This window comes from Giraffa tippelskirchi, chromosome 3 (assembly GCF_054371585.1).
Source record: "Giraffa tippelskirchi isolate mGirTip1 chromosome 3, T2T-mGirTip1v1.2.pri, whole genome shotgun sequence".
Lineage (NCBI taxonomy): Eukaryota > Metazoa > Chordata > Mammalia > Artiodactyla > Giraffidae > Giraffa > Giraffa tippelskirchi.
The window spans coordinates 174906016-174923545 of record NC_137277.1 but is presented as its reverse complement, the minus strand read 5'-3'; the positions used below and the strand labels follow the sequence as shown (position 1 = coordinate 174923545).

Below are 17530 nucleotides of genomic sequence, written 5' to 3'. Positions count from 1 at the left end.
GAGGGTAAATTCAAGGAGGGAGAAGCCAGCGACTTGAGCCTAGAAAAATGCTAAACCCAGTCTGGAAGGGAACCTGATTTTGAGGCGCGAGGTGATGAATTCTGAAAGGAGGCTTTAGTCCTGTCAGATGCCATGTGTTCTTCACTGAGGTTTTTTTTTTAAAGTATACATTTAACTGACTTAAAAAGTAATGAGTGAAATCATTAAAAAATTGTTTGTACATAGGACTAACCTATGGTTAGTTCTTGTTGATGTACCACAGAAATCAAACCAATATTGTAAAGCGATCATCAGTTAAAAATAAATATTGAAAAAATTGTTTGAAAATACACTTTTTGTTGTAGACTCCCCACTGCACACACAACTATAAACACAATTTTTGTAAATCCTTTTCTAGAGCTTCTACAGCTATAGATTCTCATTGTGAACCCCCTGCTTGCTCATGCATAGTGCATATGCAATACCAAATGCACAGGTTTAGTATTTTTGCTTTGTTTCACATGTGTAATTTTCTTCTTTAAACATTTATTTATTTGGCTGTGCTGGGTCTTCCTTGAGGCATGAGAGATCTTCGTTGCATCGTGCAGGGTCTTTTGTTGAGGTGCACAGATTCTCTACTTGTGGTGCGTGGGCTCAGTAGCTCTGCAGCACGTGGGATCTTAGTTCCCTAATCAGGGATTGAACCTGAGTACCCTGCATTGCAAGGTGGATTCTCAACCACTGGACCTCCAGGGAAGTCCTGGCAAGTGCAACATTTTAGTTGAGATGTTAGATGGGGGACGAGTACTGTGGATATGAATGCGGGAAGTAATTTTAATCATGTGTAATTGGTCACAGGGTCTAAGTTGCAGTAACTATTGTTGTTTTATTTAACAATGCCTCATCGCTTTGTATGCATTAACGTTTGGGTGTAAAGACTATGCATCTATCCAACAGGGAATCACAGTATTTAAACTGACCAACCTAAGGTTACAACTACTTTTGAGCCAAATGCAAACTAAAAGCCTTAACTGAAGTGGTGTAATTCTGTATAACTGAGCATCAGTAGCTCAATAAATTTAGATTTCCATGCAATGGCTTGCATTATTTATTTATTTATTTTAAAGGAATGAGTACTGTTCTATTACTAAATCTCTCCACTTCCAATCAAAAACCTCATTACTGGGACTTCCCTGGTGGTCCAGGGGTTAAGAGTCCAGATTGCCATGCAGGAGATGCAGGTTCGATCCCTGGTCGGGGAACTAAGATCCCACATGCCACGGAGCAACTAAGCCCATGAGCCCCAACTACTGAGTCTGTGCAGAGAACAAAAGATCGCATCTGACACACGTAACTAAGACATAATACAGTCAAATAAATAAATATTAAAAAAAAAAACAAACCGAAACCGGTTACTACTACTACTACTAAATACTGGCTTCCCAGGTGGTGCTAGTGGTAAAGAATCCCCTGCCAATGCAGGAGACTTGGGTTTGATCCCTGGGTTGGAAAGATCCCCTGGAGTAGGAAGTGGCAACCCAGTCCATTATTCTTGCCTGGAGAATCCCCATGGACAGAGGAGCCTTGCAGGCAACAGTCCATGGGGCCTCAAAGAGTCAGACACAACTGAATGACTGAGCACTACTAAATATATAGCACACTTATAATGTGCCAGGCCTTGTCCCGGGCTCTTGAAGTTGATTAGCTTGTTTCTCATAGCCTCTGCGGTATCATTAAGACCCATTTTTCAGTTGAACAAACTGAGGCAAAGGGTAGTAACTTACCTGTAGTCCAATCACTAGAGAATGGTGGAGTTGGCTCACAGAATCTATGTGTTTAACTACTTCATCAAACTACTAAAACTGGTTACTATTTACAAACTCTCCTTGACTACATTGCTGTTTCCTGCCTTCCCTGGGCCCCATCTCAATAATTCCCACCATTCCCTCTCCATTGGATTTATGGCTTTGCCAAAACTGCTTCTAAAAAAAACAATGATCTTTAGCTGTCTAGATCTAGTTCAAACTAGCTCATAAATCCCTAAACCTTCATAAAGTTTCTCTTCTGAATCAGTCTAACTAAGCTTGCCATTTTCTAACACTTAAAAGATGAGTTTTGTGAGCTTTTATCAGAAATTAAGTTTTTCTTTTATATTTAAAATGGTAACAAAATCTAGGATTTTTAGGTACTAATAAAAGAATTCTATTTGTTTGCTTTAAGCAAGTCAATCGTGTTTAAAGGAGTGATACTGTTTTTCTAGTTGGAATACTATAATAATATTTATAAAACAGCTGGAATGGAACTGTTAAATAAATGCAAGTGTTTTAATGTGAAATGTAAACTTGCCTAGAACATCTACACAAATATCTTTGTTTGTTTGCTTTAATTTCAATTGAGCTATGATTTCTCAAACATGGCTGATCTCTAGTGGGGAGTATCTGGGAGTGGTAGTTTTTGAGAGAGAAGGGTGGGAGGAACTTAATTCAGCAGACACACACTACTTAGCATTGGGTCCCTCTATTCAACCCATAAACTCAGGCAGTTTTTATGACCAGATCAGTCGGACACAACTGAGCGCCTTCACTTTCACTTTTCACTTTTCACTTTTCATGCATTGGAGAAGGAAATGGCAACCCACACCAGTGTTCCTGCCTGGAGAATCCCAGGGACGGCGGAGCCTGGTGGGCTGCCGTCTATGGGGTCGCACAGAGTCGGACACGACTGAAGCGACTTAGCAGCAGCAGCTTGGGAACCGTCCACTAGACAGCTGGTCTAGGTTCACGTACAGAGCCACAGTGTGCCAGCTAAGTTACCAATGGGCCAGGGCTCCTGAAGGCTTCACGTATCTGCTCACCGGCTTTTCACAGCTCCTCTTTTTTTTTAATTTAACTTTTGTCTCACAACAATAGCCACCTGATCTTGCCTTGCGGGCTCTTATTCACTCTGGAGATGCTAAACTTCAAAATGCCCGTCTCACCCAGCCTGAGGCTGCTCTTCCCCCAGAACACTTTGCTCTACAGGTGACGCCTGGCTGGCCACCCCAGCCACTGCCGACTGGACTGAGGGGGCCATCTGACCTGGACCAGTCAGAACGTTTTCAGTTTGAGGTGATGGAAAATCCTCTCAACCTGGTTTGAGGGAAAAAGAGAACCTCACTGGCTTATACAGCAGTGGGACCAGCAAGCTCCTGGAGATGCAAACCCTTCCACGAAGACCTGCTCTGCCTTTTACCTCCTGGCTGCTTCTTCCTGTCGCCGTGACTGACATCATTACAGCTCCCAGCAGAGGGGAAGGGAACGCTCCTTTCTCAACAGTCTTAGCATCTAATTGGCTGGGACTAGGTTCTCCATGTCACCTGGCCATTGACAATGTGGCGTCCAGCTATTCAAACCACGTGTGATGAGGAGGAGGGAAGCATTGTTCTGAGGAAAATCTGGGCACCGTTACCACAAGAACGAAGACAGATGCTGGTGGCAAAAGTGTTAACTCAACACCTGACCCAAGGACGAGCAATATACAGGATTGTCCGGCCAGTGGGGAGGTCTGATGGAAAAAAGCTCCCCAACAGGGACCAACGGCTGAAAGAAAACATGAGGTCCTCTCTCTGGAGGAAGTGAACTTGAGGCCCAGCACTGGGCACCTGGTAGGGGCAGCATAAAGCAGGACACAGAGACCCAGGGAGAGGGAGGGAGAAGAAGCAGTCAAGGCCTCGGGGAGAGGAGCAGGTGAGATCGGACGGATTCCTGCCAGCCTAGAGCTGCAGACCATCCCCTCCTGGCCTCCTGTAGGTCCTCAAGACTCTGAAGACTGAACTGCCAAGAAGCCTGTCATTATCTCCAGAGGCTTCCTCATGATGAAGACTTAGAGCATTCTGTGAGAGGAGGAATCCAAAGGACCTGACTGATACTTTCATGCAGAGAAGAGACACAAGAAGGAAGAGAGACAAAGGGACAGCATGTAGGGACTGTGGAGGGGCAGAGAGCGCTATTTCCTGTGCTCTGGGAAGCCTGGCTGCTGTGCCAGGTAAGACAGGGGCTGAGCTGACTTCCCTGTGCACCTACCCCTGGCCCCTGGCTTTCATTCTCAGCAGCCATATGGAAAGGCCACACCCTCTTCCTGACCCACCCCCAACTCTAAGTCCTGAATCCTTAGTTTCAAGGTCATACCTAGACTCCTGAGAGTCCCTTGGACTGCAAGGAGATCAGACCAGTCAATCCTAAAGGAAATCAACCGTGAATATTCACTGGAAGGACGGATGCTGAAGCTGAAGCGCCGATAGTTTGGCCACCTGATGGGAATAGCTGACTCATTGGAAAAGACCCTGATGCTGGGAAAGATTGAAGGAGGGAGGAGAAGGGGACAATAGAAGACAAGATGGTTGGATGGCACCATGGACTCAATGGACATGAGTTTGAGCAAGCTCTGGGAGATGGTGAAGGACAGGGAAGCCTGGTGTGCTGCAGTCCATGGGGTCACAAAGAGGTGAACGTGACTGAGAGACTGAACAACAACCCACTTTCCAGGATGGTGGGTTGTGTATTCTATTGGCCAGGAAACTTTAAGCCCAACTAAAAGTTTGTTTTTTTTCTGGATTGAACCCTGGCTATGGGGGTGAAAGCCTGAAATCTAACCACTAGGCCATCAGAGAACTCCCAAAGTTGAGTTCTTCATTAAAAGGTGAGGATGAGTGTAGAGAGGCAAGTTGCCAACTCACCAAAGCTGAGCTCCATGCCCCCTCCTCTGTGCCACCCCTCACCCCCATGGTCCTTTCTCTTCTGCTCCAGGTGTCTTTTTTCTGCTCCTCTCTCGGCCAGTAGCTTACAGTTAATAATGGCCTTTTCGAGCTTCCTCTTTACCTTTCTATTTCACTTCCCTGCAGCTAACTGATCATATCCCCTTGAGCCTCTTAGTTCAAATCTTTTCCACACCAGGCCACACACAAGTCACATGGCTGCTGGTTAGCCAAGGGAGCCACGGGCTCAGAGACAGGTTGGTTCCACCTTGGTCCAATTAACTGTGATAAGGGGAGGGACGGGGGACTGCATGTGGCAGACTTAAGACGAGGCACACAATGACTGATGGATCCATTCAACTATATTTTTCCACCGACCTATTCAGGTGAGTTGAGTAAGTGGCCATGAATATCCTCATATACTATGGTGGTTTCTGAGGACTGCTGTTAACAAATTGCTACAAGCTGGCTGGCTTAAAATAACAGAAATGTATTGTCTCACAGTTCTGGAGGTTAGAAGTCTGAAACCACAGCGTTGGCAGGGCCACGCTCCCTCATGCAGCCTGTAGAGGAATCCTCTTCCTGGCTTCCGTGCCTCTTCCTGGCTTCTGTGGTTTGCTGACAACCTTCGGCATTCCTCGAGGCATCACTCCAGTTCTGCCCTGGTCATGACATTGCCCTCTATCTTGTTATAAAGACAGCGGTCACACCGCTTTGGGGTCCGCCCTACTTAACTAGTAACATCTGCAATCTCTATATAAGGTCACCGTTTTAGGTCATGGGGTTAAGACCTCAAAGTATCTTTTTTGGGGAAAACATAATTCAATCCATAACCAATAGCTACATGGGTTGTATGGCCATTTCTCCACAAATCAGACACACACCCAACTATTTTGGCAGAATTACTTCCAAATGCACAATCCTCACGTGAAAGGCACATGACACTGCAGTGGGTACTATGATGAGGATGTGTTTGCTGTGTCTTTATGTATTCACCCTCTGTTATGCTATTAATAGAAGGAGCTTGGTGTTACTAACCTCCCTCCAAGAAACAATCAACAAAACAAAGTAAACCAGTATGCAAAGGTAACGTTGAGGAATAATTTATATTTCACTTAAGATCCTTTAGTCACTACTTAAAGTTTCCTAGCTCGGAAAAATAAATCTGAAAGAGTAAGCAAATGGAGAAGGCAATGGTAACCCACTCCAGTATTCTTGCCTGGAAAATCCCCTGGACAGAAGAGCCCGGTAGGCTGCAGTCCACAGGGTAGCTAAGAGTCAGACACGCCTGAGCGACTTCACTTTCACTTTTCACTGTCACACATTGGAGAAGGAAATGGCAACCTACCCCAGTGTTCTTGCCTGGAGAATCCCACGAACGGGGGAGCCTGGTGGGCCCCCATCTATGGGGTCACACAGAGTCGGACATGACTGAAGCGACTTAGCAGCAGCAGCAGCAGCAAGCAAAATACTAAAGCACTAAAAATGTACCCAACTGTCTTAGGTTCTTCAGAGTGTCTTACTTGGAGCACCAGAGTCACTGAGGGGCTGGGGGTGGCCGCTGAAACAGAGGGCAGTGTGAAAGGGTCTGAATGTGTACACAGTTTTTTACTTTTGAATGCTAATCTCTTCCTTAAAAAAAAAACACCAAAGAGAGAAAATGGTTTTACGGAAGAGAAAAGACTTATCTTGGAACTAAAGGAGCCTACTAGGATAAAGGAAGGGAAGGGAATCATGTCAATCATTTGTATATCTTACTTCACAAAGTCCTTTAGATGGTTATAAGATTAAAAGTTTTATCTCCATTTTTCTTCTTCCCCAACTAGACAACGGGAGTTTCAAGAGTTTGATCACCCACTTCCCTCCTTTCATTCCCATGAAGTTTCCTTCCTCTCCCTCATGACTTCTTTTTGCTGTGGCCAGAGTTAAGAGTTTTGTCGGCAGTTTTGATCATTCTTCTCTGCAAAAATCCTCAAGGGTTCCCTATTACCTAGAACAGTATAGTTACCATAGTTTTCCATAGCAGAACTCCCCTTCCCTGTCCTTTAGTTTTTGGCTGTGGGGGCAAGTGGGATCTTAGTTTCCCGACCAGGGATCAAACCTACGCCCTCTGCATTGGAAGTGCAGGGTCTTAACCACTGTACCACCAGGGAAGCCCCCAAAACCCTTTTATTAAGGGACATTCTGTACAGATTTTTATCTCTGTCAATTTAAACTTATCTATTGAATAAAAGGGTTTTTTTATGTAGATCTTATGATAATTTCAGATTAATAATAATTATGAGAACAAAGAAACTCTTCTGATAAAAGGAGAACTTTGAAATTAGACAGTGAGGTATAGCTGAAAGTGAAATTACAGTTACTCAGCAGCAGAAGCAGGTTTCTGCATTTTACTGTAATAGAAAGAAAACCCTGATCCATGAAGATAATCTTGTCTGTTCTCCACATTACATCAAGTAATCTCTTAAAAATGCAAAACCTGATCACCATACTTCATCAACTCTAAAATCCCATCGACTGTAAGTTGTATGTATCATTATTTTATGTCTAGCTCAGAAAGAAAAAAACTGCTAATTACACTTTGATTTTGGAGATATGAAGATGCAAAAAAAAGCTGTGCCCTGCGTTCACTGGGATAGGGTATGCCACTTCATCCTCTTCAAAATCAAGGGCTTCTGGTTCTCTCCCTATCAGGACAAAGCTGGAAGCTGGCATGGCCCAGCCACCTGCTTCCTGCCTTCATCTTTCCATTCACCCATCTTCATGACCACAGCTCAAGCTTTACTTCCTCCGGAGCACCTCCCATGTCCTCCCTGACCAGGCTACATCCTCAGGCACTTGGGTGTCTCCCCCTGACAGCACTTACCAGGGCTGACATCTTGTTTGGTTGACATCTTAATTTGGCTTGAAGGTTTATTTGATTAGCATCTAGCTCCATGAGGACGGAGAACATGAACTTTTGCATTCTATTGTATCCTTTGTGCTTGGCACGGTGCCCACTAGCACCTGGCAGACTGAAGGCACTCAAATATTTGTTGAATGGATGAATTGAAATCAAGTTTAAAAAAAAATTCACTTGGCTGATTTTAGAATAAGTGCTCTTCAATTCAAAGGATCTAGGAAATCCACAAGTGTGGGAATAGTTAAGACTTCTGTTTTGGGGACCTCCCTGGTGGTCCAGTAGTTAAGACTTCCCCTTCCAATGCAGGCAATGTGAGTTCAAGTCCCGCTCGGGGAGCTAAGATCCTACATGCCTCATGGTCAAAACACCAGCACATAAAAAAACAACAGAAGCAATACAGTAACAAATTCAATAAAGACTTTAAAATGGTCCACGTCAAAAAAATTTTTTAAAAGACTTCTGTTTCAGAGTTGAATGGGATTAACAACTATCTAAGCCTCTTGATGAAAGTGAAAGAGGAGAGTGAAAAAGTTGGCTTAAAGCTCAACATTCAGAAAACTAAGATCATGGCATCTGGTCCCATCACTTCATGGCAAATAGATAGGGAAACAGTGCAAACAGTGTCAGACTATTTTTTTGGGCTCCAAAATCACTGCAGATGGTGATTGCAGCAATGAAATTAAAAGACGCTTACTCCTTGGAAGGAAAGTTATGACCAACCTAGATAGCATATTAAAAAGCAGAGACATTACTTTGTCAACAAAGGTCCGTCTAGTCAAGGCTATGGTTTTTCCAGTAGTCATGTATGGATGTGAGAGTTGGATTATAAAGAAAGCTGAGTGCCAAAGAATGGAGCTTTTGAACTGCGGTGTTGGAGAAGACTTTTGAGAGTCCCTTGGACTGCAAGGAGATCCAACCAGTCCATCCTAAAGGAAATCAGTCCTGGGTGTTCACTGGAAGGACTGATGTTGAACTGAAACTCCAATACTTTGGCCACCTCATGCAAAGAGCTGACTCATTGGAAAAGACCCTGATGCTGAGAAGGATTGGGGGCAGAAGGGGATGACAGAGGATGAGATGGCTGGATGGCATCACCGACTTGACGGACATGAGTTTGGGTAGACTCCGGGAGTTGGTGATGGACAGGGAGGCCTGAGCGACTGAACTGAACAACTATCTACCAAATTCTTGCCTCCTTATCACAAATGCCAAATTCAGACAACAAGCACTGAAAATCACTTACTATGTGTTGAAACTCTACCACAAGTTGGCTTGTGCGTTTTTATGAACTCTTAGTGTTTGAAGTTTCTGTACAGAGCTGGTGCTCCTTAGCCTCTCCTGATTTTCAGGCTAACTCTGCTCTGATTATACCTGCCTTGTATGGGCAGGACTCCAGAGAGTTGGTCAGAGCTCGCTTTCCCAAACAATGACACATTTGTAAGACGTTCTACTGTATTTACAGCTGTGACAGATGCTTTCCTCTGTGGTCTGCACCAAAACATGTTCATCTAGCTTTTGGAAGCACAGTAAAGGTGATAAAACTTGGTATACGAAATATTTGAGAGTGTAGGTATTTCTTTGGCTTTACAAGCTTTAAACTAGGGGAAAATATTCCTAAAGAGGAGACTGGATTAAAATGCTTGTGGAGCCTCCCAAGTGCATTTATTTGCAAAACAAAAGATAATGTAAAAACCACTGACTGGCTGATTCACCTCTTATTTCAAGATTCACCAGGCACTTCCTGATCTGCTCCCTGGCTGCTTTGCAGTATTCCCAGCCAGCTTTACACACTACAAGAGGGCATGACCACCACCCATCCTGGGGACAGGCTCTGTGCTCTTGTATCCTGGGCCCACAGGACTGTCCCCACCTCCTCTTTGTCTTGGTCTCAGCTTATATCTGTGCTCAGTCACTCAGTTGTGTCCAACTCTTTGAGGCACATGGACTGTAGACCGCTAGGCTCCTCTGTCTATGGGATTCTCCAGGCAAGAATACTGGAGTGGGTTGCCATTTCCTACTCCAGGGGATCTTCCTGGAGATCCAAGCCAAGTCTCTTGTGTCTCCTGCATTGGCAGGCAGATTCTTTACCACTAGTGCCACACGTCTAGTTCTCCTGAAGTCTTCCCTGATCACTGCCAACTACTCGGGATTCCCTACAAGGCCCTCACTAGAGAGATCGTATCTCTGCTATACAGATCACATTCTGTAGTTGATCTGCATGTCTCCCCGTAGACAGCAAGATTCTGGAGGGGAAGGCACTCCATTCTGGTACTGTTGGCACAGTCCTGGAGCTGATGGCACTCAGTGAAGCCACCTCTCTCACAGGCTTGACAACCTGATGGTTTGTTTTTGCCAGTGGAAAAATCTGAATGTGGTGTTTTTCAAACTTCCTTGATCACTTAGTAAGGTTACTAGTAAGCATCTTTTCATATGTTTATTAGTCATGTGGTATTTCTTCAGGTGACTGTCCATAGCCCCCATTTCTCCATAAGGCTGTTCTTCTTCTTAATTTGTAGGGTTGAAAATCTTTTGATATAGGGTATATTAACCCTTTGCCTGGTAAATATGTGGCCAACACTTTCCACAGGCAATTTATTAATTTTAAGTGTCATTCATGAAGAAAAAATTTTATTTTACATGTACTTGATCTGCCATTCTTTTCTCTTATGGCTTTCAGGTTCAGAATACTGTGTAGACTCTACCTCCAAATGAAAACACTATCCTGTCTTATTTTTGTATGGAACTTTCATAGTGTATGTTTGTGTGTATAGCACTTAGTTTTGAAATCCATATAAAAATTTTAAATATATAGTGCAGGAGTACATATTTTTTAACGCGTGATAGGGATTCAGTTACTTGTTTCTATTCTGTGACAAATTTGATAGCCAATTGTCATGATAATTATAGAATGGTTCTCCATTTCCCTACTGATCTGAAATGTCAAGCAGACATTTCAGATGAGACTCGAACAGGATGGGATTTGGATGTGGGGTGATCAATAGGAAGTCCCCTGGGTGACTGGGGCCAAGTACACAGCAAAAGACACTTGCTCCTTGGAAGAAAAGCTATGACAAATCTAGACAGCATATTAAAAAGCAGAGACATCACTTTGCTGACAAAGATCAACAAAGCTATGGCTTTTCCAGTAGTCATGTATGGATGTGAGAATTGGGCCATAAAGAAGGGTGAGCCCCAAAGAGTTGATGCTTTCAAACTGTGGTGCTGGAGAAGACTCTTGAGAGTCCCTTGGACTGCAAGGAGATCAAACCAGTCAATCCAAAAGGAAATCAATCCTGAATATTCATTGGAAGGACTATGCTGAAGCTGACGCTCCAATGCTTTGGCCACCTGATGTGAAGAACTGACTCATTGGAAAAGACTCTGATGCTAGAAAAGGTTGAGGGCAGAAGGAGAAGAGGGCCGCAGAGGATGAGATGGCTGGATAGCATCACCAACCCAAGGGATGTTAATTTGTACAAACTCCTGGAGATAGCAAAGGACAGAGGAGCCTGGCATGCTACAGTCAATGGGGTCACAAAGAGTGGGACACCATTAAGCTACTGAACAAGAATAACGGGGCAGCAGCATGGGAAAGCAATAGGTGTTACTTAGGAATGTTGAGCACAGGGATCCTGGGCCGGGAAGCAAACAACTGATAATGACCTGAAGACAGATTTGGAGAAAAACAGCAAATTGTAGTATACAGCTAAAAGATTTTTTAAGAATAAAATTCACTATCCATTCAAAACAGAAACTTTTGGCAAACTTAAAATAAAAGGAAACATAGTTCATCTGAGTTTTAAAAAACTCAGCAAACAACATACTTGATGATGAAATATTGAAAGTCTTCCTCCAAAGTCAGAACAAGACCAGCATGCCTGGTATTATTTCTCTTCAGTGTTTTAGTGGAAGTCTTAGCCAATGGAATAAGCCAAGGATAAAGAAGACATGAAGATCAGAAAGGAAGAAATGCATGTCATTATTCACAGATGACATGAATGTGTCAGAAAGTAGAAAAGAATTATAGATTCTTTCAGGCAGGACATTCTTTGATATGAGTCTTAGTAATTATTTTTTGGATCTGTCTTCTCAGGCAAGGGAAACAAAACCAAAAATAAAATAGGATTATGTCAAACAAACACATTTGCATAGGAATCTACCAACAAAACTAAAAGGCTGCCTACTGAATGGGAGAAGATATTTGCAAACTACGTCCGAGAGGTCAATATCCAAAATATACAAAGAACTCATACAACTCAACAACAGTAAAAACAAGTAACCTGATTAAAAAATGGGTAGAGGGTCTAAACAGACAATTTCTCAAAGACATGTAGATGGTCAGTAGGCACACTCAACATCACTGATCATCATGGAAATGCAAATAAAAACGACAAAGAGGTATCACCTCACACTTGTCAGCACGGTTATCAAAAAGACAACAAACAACAAGTGCTGGTGAGGATGTGGAGAAAAGGGAAGCCTTGTACACTGTTGAAGGGAATGTAAATGATTGCAGCCACTATGGAAAACAGATGGAAGTTTCTCAAAAATTAAAAACAGAACTACCATTTGTTGTTGTTGTTCAGTTGCTAAGTCTGACTCTTTGCGACCTCATGGATTGTAGCACGGCAGCACTGTCTTCCACCGCCTCCTGGAGTTTGTGAAGATTCACCTAAAGTCAGTGATGCCGTCCAACCATCTTGTCCTCTGCCACCCCCTTCTTCTTTCGCCTTTAATCTTTCCCAGCATCAGGGACTTTCCCCAGTGAGTTGGCTCTTGCATCAGGTGGCTGAAATATTGCAGTTTCAGCTTCAGCAACAGTCCTTCCGATGAATATTCAGGGTTGGTTTTCTTAAGGATTGACCTACCATCAGTTCAGTTCACTTGGTCAGTCGTGTCCGACTCTTTGTGACCTCACGGACTGCAGCACGCCAGGCCTCCCTGTCCATCACCAACTCCTGGAGCTTGCTCAAACTCATGTCCATCGAGTCGGTGATGCCATCCAACCATCTCATGCTCTGTTGTCCCCTTCTCCTCCTGCCCTCAATTTTTCCCAGCATCAGGGTCTTTTCCAATGAGTCAGGTCTTTGCATCAGGTGGCCAAAGGATTGGAGTTTCAGCTTCAGCATCAGTCCTTCCAAAGAATATTCAGGACTGATTTCCTTTAGGATGGACTGGTTGGATCTCCTTGTTGTCCAAGGGACTCTCAAGAGTCTTCTCCAACACCACAGTTCAAAAGCATCAATTCTTCAGTGCTCAGCTTTCCTTATGGTCCAACTCTCACATCCATGCATGACTACTGGAAAAACTATAGCTTTGACTATATGCACCTTTGTAGGCAAAGCAATGTCTCTGCTTTTTAATATTCTGTCTAGGTTTGTCATAGGTTTTCTTCCAAGGAGCAAGTGTCTTTGATCTAGCAATTCCACTCCTGAGTATTTTTCTAAAGGAAACAGAAACTAATTTGAAAAGATATATGCACTTCTTTGTTCATTGCAGGATTATTCACAACAGCTAGAATATGGAAGCAACCTAAGTGTCCATCATCAGATGAACTAGATAAAGAAGATGTGGTCTATATGTATAATGAAGTATTACTCGGCCATGTAAGAATGAAATATTGCTATCTGTGACATGAATGGCCCTAGAGAGTAGTATGCTAAGTGAAAAAAGTTAGAAAAAGACAAATACTGTATGATTTCACTTGTATGTGGAATCTGAAAAACAAATTAATCAAATGTAACAAAACAGAGTCATAGATAGAGAGCAGGGGGGTATTAAGAGTTGACAGAGGGGAAGGAGATGGGAGTATGAATGGAATACATAAGAAAAATTAAGAGGTACAAATTTCCAGTTGTAAAATAAATGAGCTACAGGCATGAAATGTACAGAGTGGGGAATACAGTCAATAATCATGTAATAGCTTTGTATGGTGACAGATGGTAACTAGATTTATCATGGTGATCATTTTGTAACGTATAGAAATATGGCATCACTATTTTGTGCATCAGGAATTAACACAATATTTTAGGTCAATTAAACTTCAAAAAAACAAAGAAACTTAACAGAAAAAGAGATCAGACTTGTGGTTACCAGAATCGGGGACTGGAGGAAGGAGGAATTGGATGAAGGTGGTCAAAAGGAATTGGATGAAGGTGGTCAAAAGGAACAAAATTCCAGTTTGAGATAAATAAGTACTAGGGATTAACATGATTAATCTGTTAAAAACTGTTGTATGTTATATATATGTTTTAAAAGAGTAAATACTAAGAGTTCTCCTAAGAAATCTTTTATCTTGTATCAATATGAGAAGATGGATATTCTCTAAACTCGCTGTGGGAGTCATTTCCTAATGTATGTCAGTTAAACCATTATGTTGTACATACATATGTGCTGTATGTCAAATATATCTCAATAAAACTGGAAGAAAAGATAAAAGAATCACAAATTACCAGAATTAGTAAATGAGTTAGCAAGATTACTAGATGAAAGGAAATTTACTAGGAGCGAAAAACAACAGAAAATCCAATTGCAAAAAGGAGTTTAACTTACAATAGAACAAAAAAAGTCAAACACCTAGAATGCTAACAAGATATATGTAACACTTCTACGCTGTAAGAAATCTTTGAGCAAACTTCAGTATATCTAAAAAATTCTAAAAGGGAGGAAATACTATGTTTTCGGATTGAAAATCTGGCATTGCAAAGATGTTAGTTCACCACAAATGGAACCTACACATGCTTTACAATCCCAATCAAGACATCAATAGATATTTCTGTGTGGAAACATAAGATTATGGTAAGAATAAATAAAGTAACAGTCCTGAGATGACTAACCAGTTAGAACAATCATTTTCACGGAAAAGTGAAGTTTGGCTTGGCGTTGGAAGAAGGTAAGGCTACACAAATGCCCAACAGATATATTTCTTCAGTCTTTGGTGTTGAAGTGGGTGTTGGCCCACTGTTGGGTGTTTTCCAAAGGGCAACCACAGAACCTCAGATCCTGCAACACTCAGAGGAAAAAGGGTTCGGGAGTCACGTGCTGGTAGGAAAAGTTTGCCCTGCTGTTTCCTCTCAGAGAAATCCTGTTGCACAGCAGGACTTGAAAGCCTCTGAGAAATTTTGGAGAAGAAAAGCAAATAGAATTGTGCTGAACCCAGGATTTTCCAGTCTTATTTGATCATGACCTCTCTTTGAGAAACCCTGGCCCGGAGTGCTTTTGATATTTTTTGGTTCTCACCATGATGTGTGAAGCAGCCCAGGGATAAACTGCTCGTTTTTACAGATGAAGACACGAAACCTCAGGCAGGTGAAACTTACAACAGGTCATAAAGCCACTAATACAAGATATGCAAGGCACACTTAATTTAAAGAAAAAAAATTTTTTTTTTAGTGCTTTTTTCCTAGGGTCAAACGCTACTTTCACATGAAACAGCATTTCAGAGATGGAATAAACCTTAGTGATCTCTTACACTAGTAACCTTATTATGTTGATGAGGCTACTGGGGCCGAGACAAATTAAGTGTCTTGCCCCAGGTCAAGGGCTTGCAAGCTAGCAGAAGGAATAAAAGGATCCATGACTCAGTGACTCCCAATTAAGTGCTCTACTGCCCCATATAATTAGGAGGCAAACCTGGTCAATGGAGGGTGAGACCAAATTAACTGCCCAGGTTGAGTAGGCACTCAGAGATGCTGAATGAGCGATTTACCTGGGAGAAGCTAATCCTGGAGCTCTGGCTAGTTCTCGTGTAATTTTGAAGTGAGGATTTAGGAGCCCATTTGAAGACTAGGTTATAATAAAGTACTGAATATTGTTATTTTAAAAACTCTAACCACCTTGTTGGTATTATTTTCTCCCTCTCCTCTGAAAAGTGCCATAGGCCCCTTTAAAAAATTAATAGGAATTTACATTTCTGATTAAAAGTGATTTCACGACTCGAGTGGGGCCCATTCTGAAGTGTCCTGGGCTGGGGATCATTTTTCTGGTGTTTCAGATATGAGGAACAGGAGAAGAATCACGTGGGAGGCACGAACACCTGGCTGAACCTGCAGGGCAGGGAAGGGTATGTTCACCTCAGGTGCTACTGTCAGGAGGAGTGGGAGGAAAAACCCAAACACTCCTGGATGAGGGCCGTGTGCAGGGCTGGGCGGAAAGTCCTAAAAGGCAGCCAAGAAGGGAAAAGTTTATCTTTGCAGGCAGCGGAAGAAATGAGGGCCTTTGAGAGACCCATGAAGAAGAGCGGGGTGAGTCTGGCCTTCAGCAATTGGGGAGAGGAAAACATGTGAATGGAAGCACTCCGCTGTCCTTTGGACTTTTTAAAAAGAGCAGCAGTAGCTCTTTCTGTGTAGAAACATTTTGGTGCTGGCTGGTGGGCACTGGGTAGAAGAGGCACCATGGCTGTCAAGTTCCATCAGCGGCAAGTTCCACTAAGGACAAGGAAGGAGTAAGGGCAGACCTGTTTACTTGCCTCTGCTTTATCTTCTCCACTCATGTGACTCTTATGTGGAGAGGGGCGTGGCTATAGCAGAGCATGATTTAGGGGTGCCTGAGTCCCCTGGGAAAATAACATCATAATACCAATCTGGGTGCCTCCCATTCAAGTTCCCAAAAATGTGTAATGTGGATGTCTATTTGATATTTCAATTTACTTATGAAATTTCATTCTTTAAGCTTTAAAGTGTTAATAACTCAGTCATGTCCGACTCTTTGTGGGCTCCATGGACTGGAGCCCACCAGGCTCCTCTGTCCATGAGATTCTCCAGGCAAGAATACTGGAGTGGGTTTCCATTCCCTTCTCCAGGAGAGCTTCCCAACCCAGGGACCGAACTCGGGTCTCCCACATTACAGGCAGATTCTTTACAGTCTGAGTTACCAGGGAAGCCCTCTTTAAGCTTTACTGGAGGGCAAATAAATCTCTTCAGTAAACCACCTTTGCCTTACTTTATTCTCCACCTCTCTCTCGTTTTTTTTTTTTTTTTGGCTTCGATGCTCGCAGCCAGGGCATCGAAGGCTAGTTTAGTTAGTCAGGTTACTTCTCTGACCAGGGAAGGAATCCGGACACAGCAGTGAAAGCACCGAGTCCTAACCACTGGACCAAAAGGGAATTCCCTCCATGTCTCTTTTATAGCTCATTAGTACAATCACACATCCAACAAGGCAAGGGTGGGCTGTCCTTTAGTTTTTCAAAAGTAATTACTACTTACATTGAAAGCAAAAACATAAGGCCAGGAGTTTCAGTAAGATCTCCTTAAAATTTTACAAGCAACCGTTAACCCACTTGCACCTCCTCTGAATTTCTGGAATAAACATTATTTCTACACTGTGTGACGCGCCCCCCCCCCCCCATAAGTACAACACCACAGCAGGATCTTGGTGACACGGTTGTTGATGTGGCCCATGGTTTAGTGTGGGAGGTGGCTCAAAGGTAGCACTGGTCAAACAGGAGGAAGATGATACACGGAGGAGGGCAACTTCTCAGAGGAAGAGTTCTCTGTGTCTTCATTTTAAACCTTTATTGCTTTTCTCTGCGGAGAAGGCAATGGCACCCCACTCCAGTACTCTTGCCTGGAAAATTCCATGGACAGAGGAGCCTGGTAGGCTACAGCCCATGGGGTCGCTAAGAGTCGGACACGACTGAGCGACTTCACTTTCACTTTTCCCTTTCATGCACTGGAGAAGGAACTGGCAACCCACTCCAGTATTCTTGCCTGGAGGATCCCAGGGACGGCGGAGCCTGGTGGGCTGCCGTCTATGGGGTCGCACAGAGTCGGACACGACTGAAGTGACTTAGCAGCAGCAGCAGCAGCTTTTCTCTGATTATAAAAATACTTCTGTAGGAAAACTGCAGATCTTTCAGAAATATATGATGGAGAAAGCAAAAGCAATCCATAACCCTATCTGTAAAAGGGAATCCCTCT

The 17530-nt window shown here is 43.1% G+C and overlaps 1 protein-coding gene across 6 annotated transcripts in view; it reads right to left on the bottom strand.

Moving 5' to 3' along the window:
- Positions 1-17530, bottom strand: part of FBXO36 (F-box protein 36) — a 92462-nt gene that overhangs the window by 70210 nt on the left and 4722 nt on the right. The window lies entirely within an intron of this gene.